At 33.2% G+C, this 19957-nt stretch overlaps 1 protein-coding gene and 2 pseudogenes across 2 annotated transcripts in view; all 3 read right to left on the minus strand.

Annotated features, from left to right (window-relative positions):
- Nucleotides 1-19957, minus strand: part of LOC145240166 (meiosis 1 arrest protein-like) — a 644978-nt gene that overhangs the window by 83605 nt on the left and 541416 nt on the right. The window lies entirely within an intron of this gene.
- On the minus strand, nt 5525-5658 carry LOC145240535 (U2 spliceosomal RNA; annotated as a pseudogene).
- Nucleotides 12482-12615, minus strand: LOC145240536 (U2 spliceosomal RNA; annotated as a pseudogene).

A 19957-nucleotide genomic window follows, 5' to 3' on the forward strand; every position in this document is an offset into this window, starting at 1 on the left:
ATCTTTAACATGTTTATGATCCATATGAACCCTAATCAATGGTTCTTTTTCACTGGGCCACAAGTAAAGCTTGGTTTTTCTAAAATTTGTTATTTTCACACATTTAAGGCATCTTTTAAGTCAATAAATATAAAAGTTTATTTTCATATACCTTAACCATATTAACATCAAAACAGGTTGTATTATTTAATTCAATATGACATAAGATGCTTTAATACCGTATATATAGTAAACTGCAAATAACCACAACAGCTTTATGTCTTCTTAATTTGCATATTTATTCCATAAACAGCTTTTAATAAAATCATAATCTGTAATATGCAAAAGTAATTTGCATTGTCATATTTTTTTACATTGATGCAATATTTTCATCGGTAGTAAAATGTCTGATAAGAACAGATACTACACTTTGAATTATTTATTTGCACAAAGCATAAAAAATTTGTATTTTAAACACATTAGGCATAAGGCCATTCGAAAGTGTGGGAAAATGGGGGTCTTTTGTCATCTTTTGCCACTATACCTAAAAGGTGTCTACCCTACTCTTAGCTAGAATCATCAATCACCATAATACCACATTTACTTCAGAGGTCGTCTAACTTAAATTTTCCAAATTGTATAAAAAATTTAATTGAAAATAGATCAATAAATAGAGTCATTTATATCCAATGATCTCATTAGCGTGGAAAAAACAATGAATAAGTAGTAAAACCCTCCCGACCCTTTTTAAATTTCCATTGTTTTCCGGCTTGCTTGGAACCGAAAACAAGCAGTGGGGTGAGATTAAAATAAGAAATAAAAATAAAAAAATGGGGTGTAAGAGTTGTGGGAGTCAGTGATGTCCTTCTAAGATGAATACAATTTGGGAAAAGCCAGAAGTGAAAAGAAACATTTTTTAAACGAGGAGTTGGCAAGAGAGGGAAGGTTCATTCACTTGACTAGCTAAGAGACTAAAAACTTACTCAAACGGCTGAGGTCTGACAGGGATCAGTAACTGCATGTGCCATGCTCAGGCAGTGAACACATATTCATACTTGACTCCTCTACGAACACACAAGCTCGCGACTTGTACTCACCTTCTTTCAAAAACCTGCAATCTGTGCTTGAAGGTCCCAATTTGCGAATAATTCAACCCCTTGGTTATCACTCAGACGCAATATTCACACTATCATTCACGCTACAGGCAGGATCACATGAAACATCATTCATATCTTTCTGTCCCCTGGTAACCCAGTGTTGTCAATTACATATGATATGTTCAGTGGATGAGGATGTTCAAGATCAATACAAGCCTCAACTTCATTGACATACTCTCAATACTGCCCGAGTGTGTGGCACACAAAGAAAGCATGTTCAGGTACTTCTTCTGCTAGAGTCCCAGAGCGGAAACACCCGGACGAATCTACAATTCCTAAAATGTGTTTTATGGTACCTAGAGGCAATGCATTCCAGACCAATTGCCAGGTCAAGGGAACTCAGAGTTATTGAGATGTTTAAAAATCTGATACCCAATTCCACTTGGAGCAGATTCTCTCCCCCAACCATTCCATTTGCTCGGCAAGCAGGTGATCAGCAAGCCCCCTAAGTAATTCCCAATAGAAATTCCATTCTATAAATCAGAGAAAGGTCACTAGACCTTAGGAGCTTTCTAAGTATGGCTGGCCACTTTCTGAGGAACTGCGTATAGTCCCTATGCCAGCGATGAACATTAACCGAATTATCAAGAATGAGGTTGAGAAAAGCACTATCGACCAGGAGGTTCTACGTAGATTACCCCTGTCAATGTTTGCCTCAGGAAAGCTAGTTTCTTGATATCTCAATAACATGTCAAGTTGGGTATTCCTAAGCTTCCCACACACGGACGGTGAATACAAATTTGTCTGTGAATGCAATGACTTTTTCTGTCCTAAAGTTAAAGCAAGAGGTGGTGGAGAACCTTTAGGTTTTCCACAGGCAGAGGAAGTACTGCCAATTGTTACAAGATGAGAGGAAAGACGGATGTGATACACACATCAGCTCTACCCTTCAAGGATTCCTTCAAAGCCAAGACTTAACCCACACTTCAACTTTTGACTGTACCTCTGACCAATTCTTTTTGAGCTAGAGACCTGGTCCGAACCACATACCAAGGATTTGAACCGAGCCATCTGTCTAACTGAAAGAACCTGGGAAGGTGGTGTCACTGCCCAGATATCCAACCACAAACTGATTGATTTGCTGTGGTTGATTTTGACTTCTGTGATGCTTTTGTAATGAATGAATGCCTCTGTCACCATCTAGATGTGTCTGAAGCATGAAACAAAGATGGCAAATGCAGAAACTCTGGCTGATGTTCAACCAGGCAAAGAGATTCTGTGAAGGACTGAACTTGCCTACCTATGCTTTAACTTGTAAAATAATGACTCTGACGCAATGGCGTAGAGCATGAACACACTGGCCATTAGAAATCAAAAGATTTTGAATGCTTTTTATTAACTTGTACCATTGCTGTCGGCATGCGAGGCAGTGCGGAAATCCATTTGCAAAAGTCCAGTTTAAAATCAACAGTCTTTAAAACAGATGCCAGGAAGTGATGGTAAACCCTGTCAACGGCTTTGAACTGATCTAAGTTGCTAAGTGCGGATTCCGTGCCATCTTCTATCCCTCCCTTTAGGATCGTACAGACCAGGTTTAAGTTTTTCTGAATTGATCTCCCTTGATAGCGTAGTTCTGTTTGAGGTTGATCAACTCTTTGGTAAAACTTGCAACCAGTTCAATAAGATCATGGCCAAAATCTTTAACTCTTCTTAATCATCTAGTTCCTTTCCACCATGCTTGTTTCTCTTCTTCAGCAATGTGATCTTAGCCAAAAAGCCAAGGAACCATAAAAATGTTTATATGGCAGAAATTTTTAAATGAATAAAATAAAAATGATTATTGGATTATCTTTTAATGGGAATAAGTAATGTAGTATCAGTTCTGTTTTCATAAAAGCGTCCTCCTTAGGAATTATGCCCTCCATTTTTAAGGGGTGGAGATAATCTTCCCAGGCATTATATCCTCTTTTATTAGAAAAGAGATAATATAGTATCTGTTCTATTGTCTATCTCCTTTTTTTTTGTGAGTGGGTAGGTGGGTATGTAGTATCAGTTTTGTTGCTCTGATAGCATACTATCCAGGTATTACCATTTCCTTTTACAAGAAAGGATCCTCTTAATGGGGAGGCAGTATGGTATATGCATGTTCCTTTCATAATTATCTTCTACATTTAGAAGTGGAGGTGGTGGTAATATACTATCTACTCTCTTATCATGATATCATCCCAGACATTAACTTCTCCTTTTTATAAGGGAAGGGTTATCATAATACCATCCAGTAGTTCATTATTTTCGCCTGTAGAGGTCAGTGTAATATATGTTTATCATGATTTCATCCTCTTAGGCTAGCAAAAATATATGACTGGAAGTTGAATATATTTTTTAGTTTAATATAATCCTTTTCTTCTTTTTAATCTTCTTTGTTTACTGTAATGTATGTGATCATTAGAGCTATGACAACAGCATATTCTTTTCATTGTTTTTACTCTCAAGTATATATCTGACACAGTTAATCAACCGAGAACCACATCAGTCTATATAAAAGCATATGATATCAACAGATACACACTGGAGATTCAAAACAACAAAAGAATATGCTGTTGTCCTAACCCTAGTGATCATATACACATTTTAATGTATTTTCTTAAGATTCGTGAAAGTACTAGCATATACCTACTGTATATTATGTCTTTCTTTATGGTTAGTTTATGTCTTGTTTTTGCAAAGGGTTTCTCTGCTATTGAACAATTCATCCATATATTTTTTTATTCTCGCTACTATTTCGGAACTGTGCTGCAATTTAGTTGTAAAACTTCTGGTTTCACTCAATGAATTCTTTTATCTTCAGCATTTTTATGATTTTCTAGCATTTCATTCTAAAACATGAGTCTGTATCTATATGTGGAATTGTAGAAAACAGATGTGTAAAGATAAAAAGAACAGAAAAAGATGAATACTTTTTATATAGTGTTTAAACGACATGGGAGATGACAAAAGAAAAACATACCAAAATGCAGTCGATCATTTGAAATGCCTTTGATTAAGGAATGGAGGTGAAGAAGGAAGTACCATCAAATTGGGAATGAGAAGGCGGTTAAGAGAAAAAGAAGAAAAAGATGAAAACACTGTACCAAGTACTAAATTGAGAATAAAAATGAGAGGGGCGTTCCTTAATTTTTTTTTTTTTACATGTTTTTTATGTTTGCTTATTTATTTTCAGAACAAATTTGCACTTGATTCAATGACATGGAGGGATAGTTTTGTGATCGTTTTATTGGTAAGAGATGTGATTCTGAATGGGTTTCAAATTAACTTGACCACAATCCCTCAAATATTTATCCGTGGGGTTATCTCAAAAGTAATATCTATCATGACAATTCCCCTACTATTCCTGAACTAAAGATAGTCATCTATATATATAAAAGGCAAAAATCGGTGTGTATGTATGTATGTATGTATGTATGTATGTATGTTTGTTTGTAACGCTAAAACTTTTGAAAGACGGAACCAGAGTTGACAAATTTGGTATCATATTGCACCTTGATCACCCGGATGACAAATATCGAAATTTCACGTCAAACGGACCAGTAGAAAGGGGTCAACTGATCGTTTTTCTCCTAGGGGGGCCCCCCAAAAAACCTGTCATTTTAACGTTATTCAATACGTGTCACGTGACGTGACGTCAGCTCAAACTTTTGACAGACACAACCAAAGTTGACAAATTATGTATCATATTGAACCTTGATCACCCGCATGACAAATATCGAAATTCCACACCAAACGGACCATTAAAAGGGGGTGAACTGATCATTTCTCTCCTAGGGGGACCCCCCAAAAAACCTGTCATTTTAATGTTAATATTACATAATCCAAAAACGCTTAGTCATGTCACGTGACGTGACGTCAACATCCAGTAATGGCGAACAAATGTAAACAAACACTTTGTTTTACCGATACTTTTGTAATTTCTCTTCTGTTTTGTTCTAGAGATTATTAAACTCCATGACAATGTCTCCAACGTATTTAACTGGTTAAAAATAGTATTTATACAAGAGTTTTAACGAAAAATATCAGGAAAAAATGTACAGGAATAAAAAAAAATTCAGCTTTCAAAATATTCGTCGATAAAAAAACCGATCTTTATATTTACGCTAGCCATTTTGTATATTACCACGTGACCTGCTATCTCTTAAACTGGAGGGGGGGGATCCACTTGAATCCAACAAAACCAGTAATTTTTTTTTTTTATTATATATACATCATTTTCTATAAAATTAAGTGTAGACTTTATAATTAAAACAAAAAATGTTATTCATACTAAAAAAAAAAACGCTTAGTCATGTCACGTGACGTGACGTCAACATCCACTAATGGCGAACAATTGTACCTATTTACTATGCCTCCCCACGGGACAGAGTTAGACACCAGGGTCGTTTTTTAACGTGGAGAAAAGGTACAAAAATAAAAATTGTCTCAGTCGTGGAGGATTTCTCCTCCACCGAAAGAGAACAAGAAATAGAAGTGCAGCATCTGAAGAACAGATACTACACTTTGATCTTGACCAAAAGGCCAAGAATGCGAACAATTGTAAATAACAACTTTTTTCACAAAACCAACACCGTCTTTCTTTTTTTCTCTCTCTCTTTCTCTCTCTCACCCACTTACTCTTCCCTCTCTCTCACCCTCTTTCTCTTGACGTCACACCACTGTTAAACTGTGGGGGGGGGAACACATTCCCAGGCATTATCTCCTATAGATGCACATTTTATTAGAAATTCAGCTTTCAAAATATTAGACGATAATAAAAATATAAAACCAACACCCTCTTTCTCTTTTCTCTCTCTCTCACCAACTTACTCTTCTCTCTCTCTCACCCTCTTTCTCTTGACCTCCTACTACTGTTAAACTGTGTGTGTGGGGGGGGGAAGAGGCAGCTTGAAAACCAACAAAAACAGTGCACAGTTTCCCAAGCATTTGGGGTGGGAAGGGGGGGAAGAAGCCGAGCGCACAGTTTCGTGTGAGAGAGAGAGAACAATTCTCAACCTATATACTCAACAAATTTTTTATCTACAGATTTGAAAGTTTGTATATAGGGTATTCAGACATATGGAAATATATCTAGCATAATCTATCTATTATATCTATAAAAGTGAAAATGTGTGTGTGTGAGGTAGCCAGAGAGAGAGAGAGAGAGAGAGAGAGACAACAATTCTCAACCTATATATTCAATACATTTTTTATCTACAGATTTGAAAATTTGTATATAGGGTATTCAGACATATGGAAATATATCTAGCATAATCTATCTATTATATCTATAAAAGTGAAAATGTGTGTGTGTGTGTGTGTGTGTGCGTAAGAGAGAGAGAGAACAATTCTCAACCTATATACTCAACGTATTTTTATCTACGGATTTTAAACTTTGTATATAGGGTATTCAGACATATAGAAATATATCTAGCATAATCTATACATTATATCTATAAAAGTGAGAATGTGAGTGTGTGAGAGAGAGAGAACAATTCTCAACCTATATATTCAACAAATTTTTTACCTACAGATTTGAAAATTTGTATATTGGGTATTCAGACATATGGAAATATATCTAGCATAATCGATCTATTATATCTATAAAAGTCAGAATGTTTGCGTGTGGTTGTGTGTGTAAGGTTGCGAGAGAGAGAGAGAGAGAACAATTCTCAACCTATCTATTAAATAAATTTGTTATCTACAGATTTGACCATTTGTATATAGGGTATTCAGACATATGGAAATATATCCAGCATAATCTATCTATTATATCCATAAAAGTGAGAATGTGTGCGTGAGAGAGAGAGAGAGAGAGAGAGAGAGAGTAAGTACAATTCTCACCCTATATATTCAACAAATTTTTTATCTACCGATTAGAAAATTTGTATATAGGGTATTCAGACATATGGAAATATATCTAGCATAATCTATCTATTATATCTAGAAAAGTGAGAATGTGTGTGAAAGAGAGAGAGAGAAGAGAGAGAGAGAGAACAATTCTCAACCTATATATTCAACTAATTTTTATGTACAGATCTGAAAATTTGTATACAGGGTATTCAGACATATGGAAATATATCTAGCATGATCTATTATATCTATAAAAGGTAGAATGTGTGTGTGTGTGTGAGTGAGTGAGTGAGTGAGTGAGTGAGAGAGAGAGAGAGAGAGAACAATTCTCAACCTATATACTCAACAAATTTTGTATCTATAGATTTGATAATTTGTATATAGGGTATTCAGACATAAGGAAATATATCTAGCATAATCTATCTATTATATCTATAAAAGTGAGAATGTGTGTGAAAGAGAGAGAGAAAGAACAATTCTCAACCTATATATTCAACAAATTCTATCTTTACAGATTTGAAAATTTGTATATAGGGTATTCAGACATTTGGAAATATATCTAGCATAATCTATTATATCTATAAAAGTGAGAATGTGTGTGTGAGAGAGAGAGAAAGAACAATTCTCAACCTATATACTCAACAAATTTTTTATCTACAGATTTAAAAATTTGTATATAGGGTATTCAGACATATAGAAATATATCTAGCATAACCTATCTATTATATCTATAAAATGACCATGTGTGTGTGTGTGAGAGAGAGAGAGAGAGTCAGAGAGAGAGAGAGAACAATTTTCAGCTTGTGTGTGTGTGAGAAAGAGAGAGAGAGAAAGAGAGGAAGGAAAATTCTCACCCTATATATTCAACAAATTTTTTATCTACATATTAGAAAATTTGGATATAGGGTATTCAGACGTATGGAAATATATCTAGCATAATCTATCTATTATATCTATAAAAGTGAGAATGTGTGTGTGAGAGAGAGAGAAAGAGAGAGAGAGAGAACAATTCTCAACCTATATATTCAACTAATTTTTTATCTACAGATTTGAAAATGTGTATATTGGGTATTCAGACATATGTAAATATATCTGGCATAATCTATGTATTATATCTATAAAAGTGTGAATGTGAGTGATGGAAAGAGCAAAAAATTCTCAACCTATATAACCTATAAAAGTGAGAATATGTGTGAGAGAGAGAGAGAGAGAACAATTCTCAACCTATATATTCCACACATTTTTGGGCACAGATTTGGAAATTTGTATATAGGGTAGGCAGACATATAGAAATATATCTAGCATAATCTATCTATTATATCTATAAAAGTGAGAACTTGTGTGTGTGTGTGTGTGAGAGAGAGAGAGAACAATTCTTAACCTACATACTCAACAAATTTTTTACCTACAGTTTAGAAAATTTGTATATAGGGTATTCAGACATATGGAAATATATCTAGCATAATCTATCTATTATAACTACAAAAGTTAGAATGTGTGTGTGAGAGAGAGAGAACAATTCTAAACCTATATATTCAACAAATTTTTTATCTACAGATTTGAAACTTTGTATATAGGGTATTCAGACATATGGAAATATATCTAGCATAATCTATCTATTTTATCTATAAAAGTGAGAATGCGTGTGTGTGAGATAGCGAGAGAGAGAGAGAGAAAAAGAGAGAGATAAAAATTCTCAACCTATACATTCAACAAATTTTTTATCCACAGATTTGAACATTTGTATATAGGGTGTTCAGACATATAGAAATATATCTAGCATAATCTATCTATTATATGTATAAAAGTGAGAATGTGTGTGTGTGTGAGAGAGAGGACAATTGTCAACCTATGTATACAACAAATTTTTTATCTACAGATTTCAAAATTTGTATATTGGGCATTCAGACATATTTTAATATATCTGGCATAATCTGTCTATTATATCTATAAAAGTGAGAATGTGTGTGATAGAGAGAGAGAGAACAATTCTCAACCTATATACTCAACAAATTTTTTATCTACAGATTTGAAAATTTGTATATAGGGTATTCAGACATATGGAAATATATCTAGCATAATCTATTATATCTATAAAAGTGAGAATGTGTGTGTGTGTGTGAGAGAGAGAGAGAGAGAGAGAGAGAGAACAATTCTCAACCCATATACTCAACAAATTCTTTATCTACAGATTTTAAAATTTGTATATAGAGTATTCATACAAATAGAAATATATCTAGGATAATCTTTCTATTATATCTATAAAAGTGAGAATGTGTGTGTGTGTGAGCGAGAGAGAGAGAGAGAGAGAGAGAACAGTTCTCAACCTATACATTCAACAAATTTTTATATATAGGGTATTCAGAAATATCGAAATATATCTAGCATAATCTATTATATCTTTAAAAGTTAGAATGTGTGTGTGTGAGAGATAGAGAGAACAATTCTCAACCTATGCACTCTACAAATTTTTTATCTACAAATTAGAAAATTTGTATATAGGGTATTCACACATATGGAAATATATCTAGCATAATCTATCTATTATATCTATAAAAGTTAGAATGTGTGTGTGAGGTAGCCAGAGAGAGAGAGAGAGAGAGTAAGAACAATTTTCAACCTATATATTCAACAAATATTTGATCTACAGATTAGAAAATTTGTATATAGGGTATTCAGACATATGGAAATATATCTAGCATAATCTATCTATTATATCTCTAAAATTGAGAATGTGTGTGTGAGAGAGAGAGAACAATTTTCAACCTATATACTCAACAAATTTTTTTATCTACAGATTTGAAAATTTGTATATAGGGTATTCAGACATATGGAAATATATCTAGAGTAATCTATCTATTATATCTATAAAAGTGAGAATGCGTGTGTGTGTGAGAGAGAGCGACACAGAACAATTCTCAACCTATATATTCAACAAATTTTTTATGTACAGATCTGAAATATCACATTTGTATAGAAGTAGAAATCTTGATACCTACTCTGATACCTAATAAAAGAAAGGACACTCTTTAGGGCGGATTTTGATTATAACAAGTCACTAATTAGAAATTATAATAAACATTCTAATAATTTAAGAATTTTACCAAAATAAAATTGCATGGTAATCACCCAATTTCTGCCACAAAATTTTGATTGGCAGAACTCATAAACATAAAATATATATTTTCTAATTTCATCTTTTTTTTTTCTTTTTACATAATCTGGTTTGATGTTTTCCCAAATATTCAAATCACTATATTTTGCTGCTTAATATCAAATACAGCAACTGAGTTATTTTTATGCATCAAACAATTACATTTTCTCATTCATCCAAACTAATCACTGAACATCAATTTCATATTTTCTTCACTAAAATATTACTGTGCTTGATGTCATCAAGTGGAGCGGATCATTTTTTTTTCATTTGTTCACACATTTTTCCAATTTATATATATTTTGTTAAAGATTCTTAGCCTATGTCATTGCATACCAATCTGTTTATTAAAAGTTAAGGTTCACTGTAAACACATATGTTACACCAAAATAAAAACGCTTCAGATAATGTCTTGATATTCAATTCAGTTTCTCACATGACATCTTATGAAGTTAGTAGAAATGTTACAGACTTTTGAATCTCAAACACTTTCAATACTGTGCACTGATATTTTCTTTTTTGCAATATAAGCACATTCATGATTTTTTTTACAAACGTTAAAAACTTTCACATTGTGTAGCAATATACTGAAACAATTATAAAAATATTTGTTTTTATTTTGAATGATGCAGGGCATCTGAAGAGAGATTTTTCTAACAAAATGAAAGTATAATTTTTAGCAATAGGTATCTAGGAAAAGGCCACTACATATGTTATAAGTTCCAAATTTCCACAACCTGGCAAATACTGGTACATGCTAGCAAATTTAGATTTGCAATTACAAAATATGATTCTAATTTTTTCCTTTGCTCTTTATTCTAACACTACACTAAGTTTACTGTGTTATTTCGCTACAGTTGATATTGTGTAGAACAATAAGAAAATCATAGTGAACAATGCATTCAACAAAATTTCACACACATTTCTAGATACCTATATCTAATAAGTTCAAAAGAAAGGACACACTTAGGGAGGTATTTTGGTGGTCAAGTCACTAAAAAGAGATTAGCTGGTTTCCCGGCATAGCCCAGGATATAATAAAGATTGACTGAAATACATGTTCTAGCTGGTTTCTAGGCGTTGCCAGGGATGTAATATAGACACATTATGTTGTATATTACCTGTTCTCTTCTCCCTAAGGTAAAACAATTTCATATACATGCTGTAAATTACCTATGCTAGGGATAAAACATGAACAATATCAGTCCTAGGGTAGATAAAACAAATAATACATAGAGATGAAAGATTCCTCTCCCCTAAGAATCAAACATATGTTCAATATCTGCTTTTGTTTTTTCATTGTTTATACGGTCCCGAGCAACGCCGGGTAGCCCTGCTAGTCTTCTATATATATAAAAGGCAAAAATCGGTGTGTATGTATGTATGTATGTATGTTTGTTTGTAACGCTAAAACTTTTGAAAGACGGAACCAGAGTTGACAAATTTGGTATCATATTGCACCTTGATCACCCGGATGACAAATATCGAAATTTCACGTCAAACGGACCAGTAGAAAGGGGTCAACTGATCGTTTTTCTCCTAGGGGGGCCCCCCAAAAAACCTGTCATTTTAACGTTATTCAATACGTGTCACGTGACGTGACGTCAGCTCAAACTTTTGACAGACACAACCAAAGTTGACAAATTATGTATCATATTGAACCTTGATCACCCGCATGACAAATATCGAAATTCCACACCAAACGGACCATTAAAAGGGGGTGAACTGATCATTTCTCTCCTAGGGGGGCCCCCCAAAAAACCTGTCATTTTAATGTTAATATTACATAATCCAAAAACGCTTAGTCATGTCACGTGACGTGACGTCAACATCCAGTAATGGCGAACAAATGTAAACAAACACTTTGTTTTACCGATACTTTTGTAATTTCTCTTCTGCTTTGTTCTAGAGATTATTACACTCCATGACAATGTCTCCAACGTATTTAACTGGTTAAAAATAGTATTTATACAAGAGTTTTAACGAAAAATATCAGGAAAAAATGTACAGGAATAAAAAAAAATTCAGCTTTCAAAATATTCGTCGATAAAAAAACCGATCTTTATATTTACGCTAGCCATTTTGTATATTACCACGTGACCTGCTATCTCTTAAACTGGAGGGGGGGGATCCACTTGAATCCAACAAAACCAGTAATTTTTTTTTTCTATTATATATACATCATTTTCTATAAAATTAAGTGTAGACTTTATAATTAAAACAAAAAATGTTATTCATACTAAAAAAAAAAAACGCTTAGTCATGTCACGTGACGTGACGTCAACATCCACTAATGGCGAACAATTGTACCTATTTACTATGCCTCCCCACGGGACAGAGTTAGACACCAGGGTCGTTTTTTAACGTGGAGAAAAGGTACAAAAATAAAAATTGTCTCAGTCGTGGAGGATTTCTCCTCCACCGAAAGAGAACAAGAAATAGAAGTGCAGCATCTGAAGAACAGATACTACACTTTGATCTTGACCAAAAGGCCAAGAATGCGAACAATTGTAAATAACAACTTTTTTCACAAAACCAACACCGTCTTTCTTTTTTTTCTCTCTCTTTCTCTCTCTCACCCACTTACTCTTCCCTCTCTCTCACCCTCTTTCTCTTGACGTCACACCACTGTTAAACTGTGGGGGGGGGGAACACATTCCCAGGCATTATCTCCTATAGATGCACATTTTATTAGAAATTCAGCTTTCAAAATATTAGACGATAATAAAAATATAAAACCAACACCCTCTTTCTCTTTTCTCTCTCTCTCACCAACTTACTCTTCTCTCTCTCTCACCCTCTTTCTCTTGACCTCCTACTACTGTTAAACTGTGTGTGTGGGGGGGGGGGAAGAGGCAGCTTGAAAACCAACAAAAACAGTGCACAGTTTCCCAAGCATTTGGGGTGGGAAGGGGGGGAAGAAGCCGAGCGCACAGTTTCGTGTGAGAGAGAGAGAACAATTCTCAACCTATATACTCAACAAATTTTTTATCTACAGATTTGAAAGTTTGTATATAGGGTATTCAGACATATGGAAATATATCTAGCATAATCTATCTATTATATCTATAAAAGTGAAAATGTGTGTGTGTGTGAGGTAGCCAGAGAGAGAGAGAGAGAGAGAGAGAGAGAGAGAGAGAGAGAGAGAGAGAGAGAGACAACAATTCTCAACCTATATATTCAATACATTTTTTATCTACAGATTTGAAAATTTGTATATAGGGTATTCAGACATATGGAAATATATCTAGCATAATCTATCTATTATATCTATAAAAGTGAAAATGTGTGTGTGTGTGAGGTAGCCAGAGAGAGAGAGAGAGAGAGAGAGAGAGAGAGAGAGAGAGAGAGAGAGAGAGAGAGAGAGAGACAACAATTCTCAACCTATATATTCAATACATTTTTTATCTACAGATTTGAAAATTTGTATATAGGGTATTCAGACATATGGAAATATATCTAGCATAATCTATCTATTATATCTATAAAAGTGAAAATGTGTGTGTGTGTGTGTGTGTGTGTGTGTGTGTGTGCGTAAGAGAGAGAGAGAACAATTCTCAACCTATATACTCAACGTATTTTTATCTACGGATTTTAAACTTTGTATATAGGGTATTCAGACATATAGAAATATATCTAGCATAATCTATACATTATATCTATAAAAGTGAGAATGTGAGTGTGTGAGAGAGAGAGAACAATTCTCAACCTATATATTCAACAAATTTTTTACCTACAGATTTGAAAATTTGTATATTGGGTATTCAGACATATGGAAATATATCTAGCATAATCGATCTATTATATCTATAAAAGTCAGAATGTTTGCGTGTGGTTGTGTGTGTAAGGTTGCGAGAGAGAGAGAGAGAGAGAGAACAATTCTCAACCTATCTATTCAATACATTTGTTATCTACAGATTTGACCATTTGTATATAGGGTATTCAGACATATGGAAATATATCCAGCATAATCTATCTATTATATCCATAAAAGTGAGAATGTGTGCGTGAGAGAGAGAGAGAGAGAGAGAGAGAGAGAGAGTAAGTACAATTCTCACCCTATATATTCAACAAATTTTTTATCTACCGATTATAAAATTTGTATATAGGGTATTCAGACATATGGAAATATATCTAGCATAATCTATCTATTATATCTAGAAAAGTGAGAATGTGTGTGAAAGAGAGAGAGAGAAGAGAGAGAGAGAGAACAATTCTCAACCTATATATTCAACTAATTTTTATGTACAGATCTGAAAATTTGTATACAGGGTATTCAGACATATGGAAATATATCTAGCATAATCTATTATATCTATAAAAGGTAGAATGTGTGTGTGTGTGTGTGAGTGAGTGAGTGAGTGAGTGAGTGAGAGAGAGAGAGAGAGAACAATTCTCAACCTATATACTCAACAAATTTTGTATCTACAGATTTGATAATTTGTATATAGGGTATTCAGACATAAGGAAATATATCTAGCATAATCTATCTATTATATCTATAAAAGTGAGAATGTGTGTGAAAGAGAGAGAGAGAGAACAATTCTCAACCTATATATTCAACAAATTCTATCTTTACAGATTTGAAAATTTGTATATAGGGTATTCAGACATTTGGAAATATATCTAGCATAATCTATTATATCTATAAAAGTGAGAATGTGTGTGTGAGAGAGAGAGAAAGAACAATTCTCAACCTATATACTCAACAAATTTTTTATCTACAGATTTAAAAATTTGTATATAGGGTATTCAGACATATAGAAATATATCTAGCATAACCTATCTATTATATCTATAAAATGACCATGTGTGTGTGTGTGAGAGAGAGAGAGAGAGTCAGAGAGAGAGAGAGAACAATTTTCAGCTTGTGTGTGTGTGAGAAAGAGAGAGAGAGAAAGAGAGGAAGGAAAATTCTCACCCTATATATTCAACAAATTTTTTATCTACATATTAGAAAATTTGGATATAGGGTATTCAGACGTATGGAAATATATCTAGCATAATCTATCTATTATATCTATAAAAGTGAGAATGTGTGTGTGAGAGAGAGAGAAAGAGAGAGAGAGAGAACAATTCTCAACCTATATATTCAACTAATTTTTTATCTACAGATTTGAAAATGTGTATATTGGGTATTCAGACATATGTAAATATATCTGGCATAATCTATGTATTATATCTATAAAAGTGTGAATGTGAGTGATGGAAAGAGCAAAAAATTCTCAACCTATATAACCTATAAAAGTGAGAATATGTGTGAGAGAGAGAGAGAGAGAGAACAATTCTCAACCTATATATTCCACACATTTTTGGGCACAGATTTGGAAATTTGTATATAGGGTAGGCAGACATATAGAAATATATCTAGCATAATCTATCTATTATATCTATAAAAGTGAGAACTTGTGTGTGTGTGTGTGTGTGAGAGAGAGAGAGAACAATTCTTAACCTACATACTCAACAAATTTTTTACCTACAGTTTAGAAAATTTGTATATAGGGTATTCAAACATATGGAAATATATCTAGCATAATCTATCTATTATAACTACAAAAGTTAGAATGTGTGTGTGAGAGAGAGAGAGAGAACAATTCTAAACCTATATATTCAACAAATTTTTTATCTACAGATTTGAAACTTTGTATATAGGGTATTCAGACATATGGAAATATATCTAGCATAATCTATCTATTTTATCTATAAAAGTGAGAATGCGTGTGTGTGAGATAGCGAGAGAGAGAGAGAGAAAAAGAGAGAGATAAAAATTCTCAACCTATACATTCAACAAATTTTTTATCCACAGATTTGAACATTTGTATATAGGGTGTTCAGACATATAGAAATATATCTAGCATAATCTATCTATTATATGTATAAAAGTGAGAATGTGTGTGTGTGTGAGAGAGAGGACAATTGTCAACCTATGTATACAACAAATTTTTTATCTACAGATTTCAAAATTTGTATATTGGGCATTCAGACATATTTCAATATATCTGGCATAATCTGTCTATTATATCTATAAAAGTGAGAATGTGTGTGATAGAGAGAGAGAGAACAATTCTCAACCTATATACTCAACAAATTTTTTATCTACAGATTTGAAAATTTGTATATAGGGTATTCAGACATATGGAAATATATCTAGCATAATCTATTATATCTATAAAAGTGAGAATGTGTGTGTGTGTGAGAGAGAGAGAGAGAGAGAGAGAGAACAATTCTCAACCCATATACTCAACAAATTCTTTATCTACAGATTTTAAAATTTGTATATAGAGTATTCATACAAATAGAAATATATCTAGGATAATCTTTCTATTATATCTATAAAAGTGAGAATGTGTGTGTGTGTGAGCGAGAGAGAGAGAGAGAGAGAGAGAACAGTTCTCAACCTATACATTCAACAAATTTTTATATATAGGGTATTCAGAAATATCGAAATATATCTAGCATAATCTATTATATCTTTAAAAGTTAGAATGTGTGTGTGTGAGAGATAGAGAGAACAATTCTCAACCTATGCACTCTACAAATTTTTTATCTACAAATTAGAAAATTTGTATATAGGGTATTCACACATATGGAAATATATCTAGCATAATCTATCTATTATATCTATAAAAGTTAGAATGTGTGTGTGAGGTAGCCAGAGAGAGAGAGAGAGAGAGAGTAAGAACAATTTTCAACCTATATATTCAACAAATATTTGATCTACAGATTAGAAAATTTGTATATAGGGTATTCAGACATATGGAAATATATCTAGCATAATCTATCTATTATATCTCTAAAATTGAGAATGTGTGTGTGAGAGAGAGAGAGAGAGAACAATTTTCAACCTATATACTCAACAAATTTTTTTATCTACAGATTTGAAAATTTGTATATAGGGTATTCAGACATATGGAAATATATCTAGAGTAATCTATCTATTATATCTATAAAAGTGAGAATGCGTGTGTGTGTGAGAGAGAGCGACACAGAACAATTCTCAACCTATATATTCAACAAATTTTTTATGTACAGATCTGAAATATCACATTTGTATAGAAGTAGAAATCTTGATACCTACTCTGATACCTAATAAAAGAAAGGACACTCTTTAGGGCGGATTTTGATTATAACAAGTCACTAATTAGAAATTATAATAAACATTCTAATAATTTAAGAATTTTACCAAAATAAAATTGCATGGTAATCACCCAATTTCTGCCACAAAATTTTGATTGGCAGAACTCATAAACATAAAATATATATTTTCTAATTTCATCTTTTTTTTTTCTTTTTACATAATCTGGTTTGATGTTTTCCCAAATATTCAAATCACTATATTTTGCTGCTTAATATCAAATACAGCAACTGAGTTATTTTTATGCATCAAACAATTACATTTTCTCATTCATCCAAACTAATCACTGAACATCAATTTCATATTTTCTTCACTAAAATATTACTGTGCTTGATGTCATCAAGTGGAGCGGATCATTTTTTTTTCATTTGTTCACACATTTTTCCAATTTATATATATTTTAAAGATTCTTAGCCTATGTCATTGCATACCAATCTGTTTATTAAAAGTTAAGGTTCACTGTAAACACATATGTTACACCAAAATAAAAACGCTTCAGATAATGTCTTGATATTCAATTCAGTTTCTCACATGACATCTTATGAAGTTAGTAGAAATGTTACAGACTTTTGAATCTCAAACACTTTCAATACTGTGCACTGATATTTTCTTTTTTGCAATATAAGCACATTCATGATTTTTTTTACAAACGTTAAAAACTTTCACATTGTGTAGCAATATACTGAAACAATTATAAAAATATTTGTTTTTATTTTGAATGATGCAGGGCATCTGAAGAGAGATTTTTCTAACAAAATGAAAGTATAATTTTTAGCAATAGGTATCTAGGAAAAGGCCACTACATATGTTATAAGTTCCAAATTTCCACAACCTGGCCAATACTGGTACATGCTAGCAAATTTAGATTTGCAATTACAAAATATGATTCTAATTTTTTCCTTTGCTCTTTATTCTAACACTACACTAAGTTTACTGTGTTATTTCGCTACAGTTGATATTGTGTAGAACAATAAGAAAATCATAGTGAACAATGCATTCAACAAAATTTCACACACATTTCTAGATACCTATATCTAATAAGTTCAAAAGAAAGGACACACTTAGGGAGGTATTTTGGTGGTCAAGTCACTAAAAAGAGATTAGCTGGTTTCCCGGCATAGCCCAGGATATAATAAAGATTGACTGAAATACATGTTCTAGCTGGTTTCTAGGCGTTGCCAGGGATGTAATATAGACACATTATGTTGTATATTACCTGTTCTCTTCTCCCTAAGGTAAAACAATTTCATATACATGCTGTAAATTACCTATGCTAGGGATAAAACATGAACAATATCAGTCCTAGGGTAGATAAAACAAATAATACATAGAGATGAAAGATTCCTCTCCCCTAAGAATCAAACATATGTTCAATATCTGCTTTTGTTTTTTCATTGTTTATACGGTCCCGAGCAACGCCGGGTAGCCCTGCTAGTCTATATATATAAAAGCCAAACGTCTGTGTGTATGTATGTATGTTTGTTTGTAACGCTAAAACTTTTGAAAGACGGAACCAAACTTGACAAATTTGGTATCATATCGAAGCCCCATCACCCGGATGACAAATATCGAAATTTCACGTCAAACGGACCACTAGAAGTTGGTCAACTGATCAGTTATCTTCGAGGGGGCCCCTCAAAAATTATCTATATATATAAAAGACAAATGTTTGTTTGTAATGCTAAAACTTGAGATGAAAGATTCCTCTCCCCTAAGAATAAAACATATGTTCAATATCTGCTTTTGTTTTTTCATTGTTTATACGGTCCCGAGCAACGCCGGGTAGCCCTGCTAGTCTATAAATATAAAAGCGAAAATGTATGTATGTATGTATGTATGTATGTATTGCCTCGATGTCCATAAAAGGCTTCTTTCAAACAAGCGCTTGCTCGCTTTACAACTTTTTAAAACTTTTTATATCATCTATAAATTGTAATATCTACGAATTATCCACGGAGCTCGCCTCTCTATTTAATTTTATTGACTTTCAAACCTTAATTATTCCACATTTCCCGCATCGGCACGCGTTACATTCGCTTTTCGGTATTAAAAAAAGCAAAACTCGACTCTAATCACAGGCCGAAAGCCAGTTTGTTCAATGTCGACTTCGTCATATCGAGATGAGGGAGCGGGTTTTTAAAAACAAACAAACCCATTTATTCAAAACTGTCCCGCACAAAATAACTGCTGAATACCTATCGCTGTCACGTCAATCAAAAATGCACACCTGTTTCTTATAAAACACTTTACTATTTTCCAACTGCTCGTCGTCAACGCTTCGGGGTTTTTTCACATACCCCGAAAAACACCAGGGCAACGTCGGGTACCCCTCGCTAGTCTATTAGATAAATCTCACCTGTCTGTTTAAATGTATGTATGTCTGCCTAAAACTTTCAACAGAGGCAACAAATTTTCATGAGATGGTATCGTTTTGGAGTTCGACCCTGCGGACAATAAATATTGAAAAATTGGTTAAAAACATTAATTCCTTCACCCTCAACTGGGCACTTCTCTACAAGGAAGGTGTTATTTTTTTTTTTTTTTTTGCATTTCCATTTTTACGACTCATCGTATTGGTTGGAATGACTGTACTAATTTCAATGGTCCGAATTTCCGGTCACGTCATAGAGTAAGTGTAAAACGTCAGGTTTTCTTTCACTTTCTTTTCCGCCTTCGTGTCATGTGTTCAAACCTGCCTGCTTACTACCACCT

This window comes from Euprymna scolopes, chromosome 19 (genome assembly GCF_053919585.1).
Source record: "Euprymna scolopes isolate OS-2025 chromosome 19, ASM5391958v1, whole genome shotgun sequence".
NCBI classification, from domain to species: Eukaryota; Metazoa; Mollusca; class Cephalopoda; order Sepiida; family Sepiolidae; genus Euprymna; species Euprymna scolopes.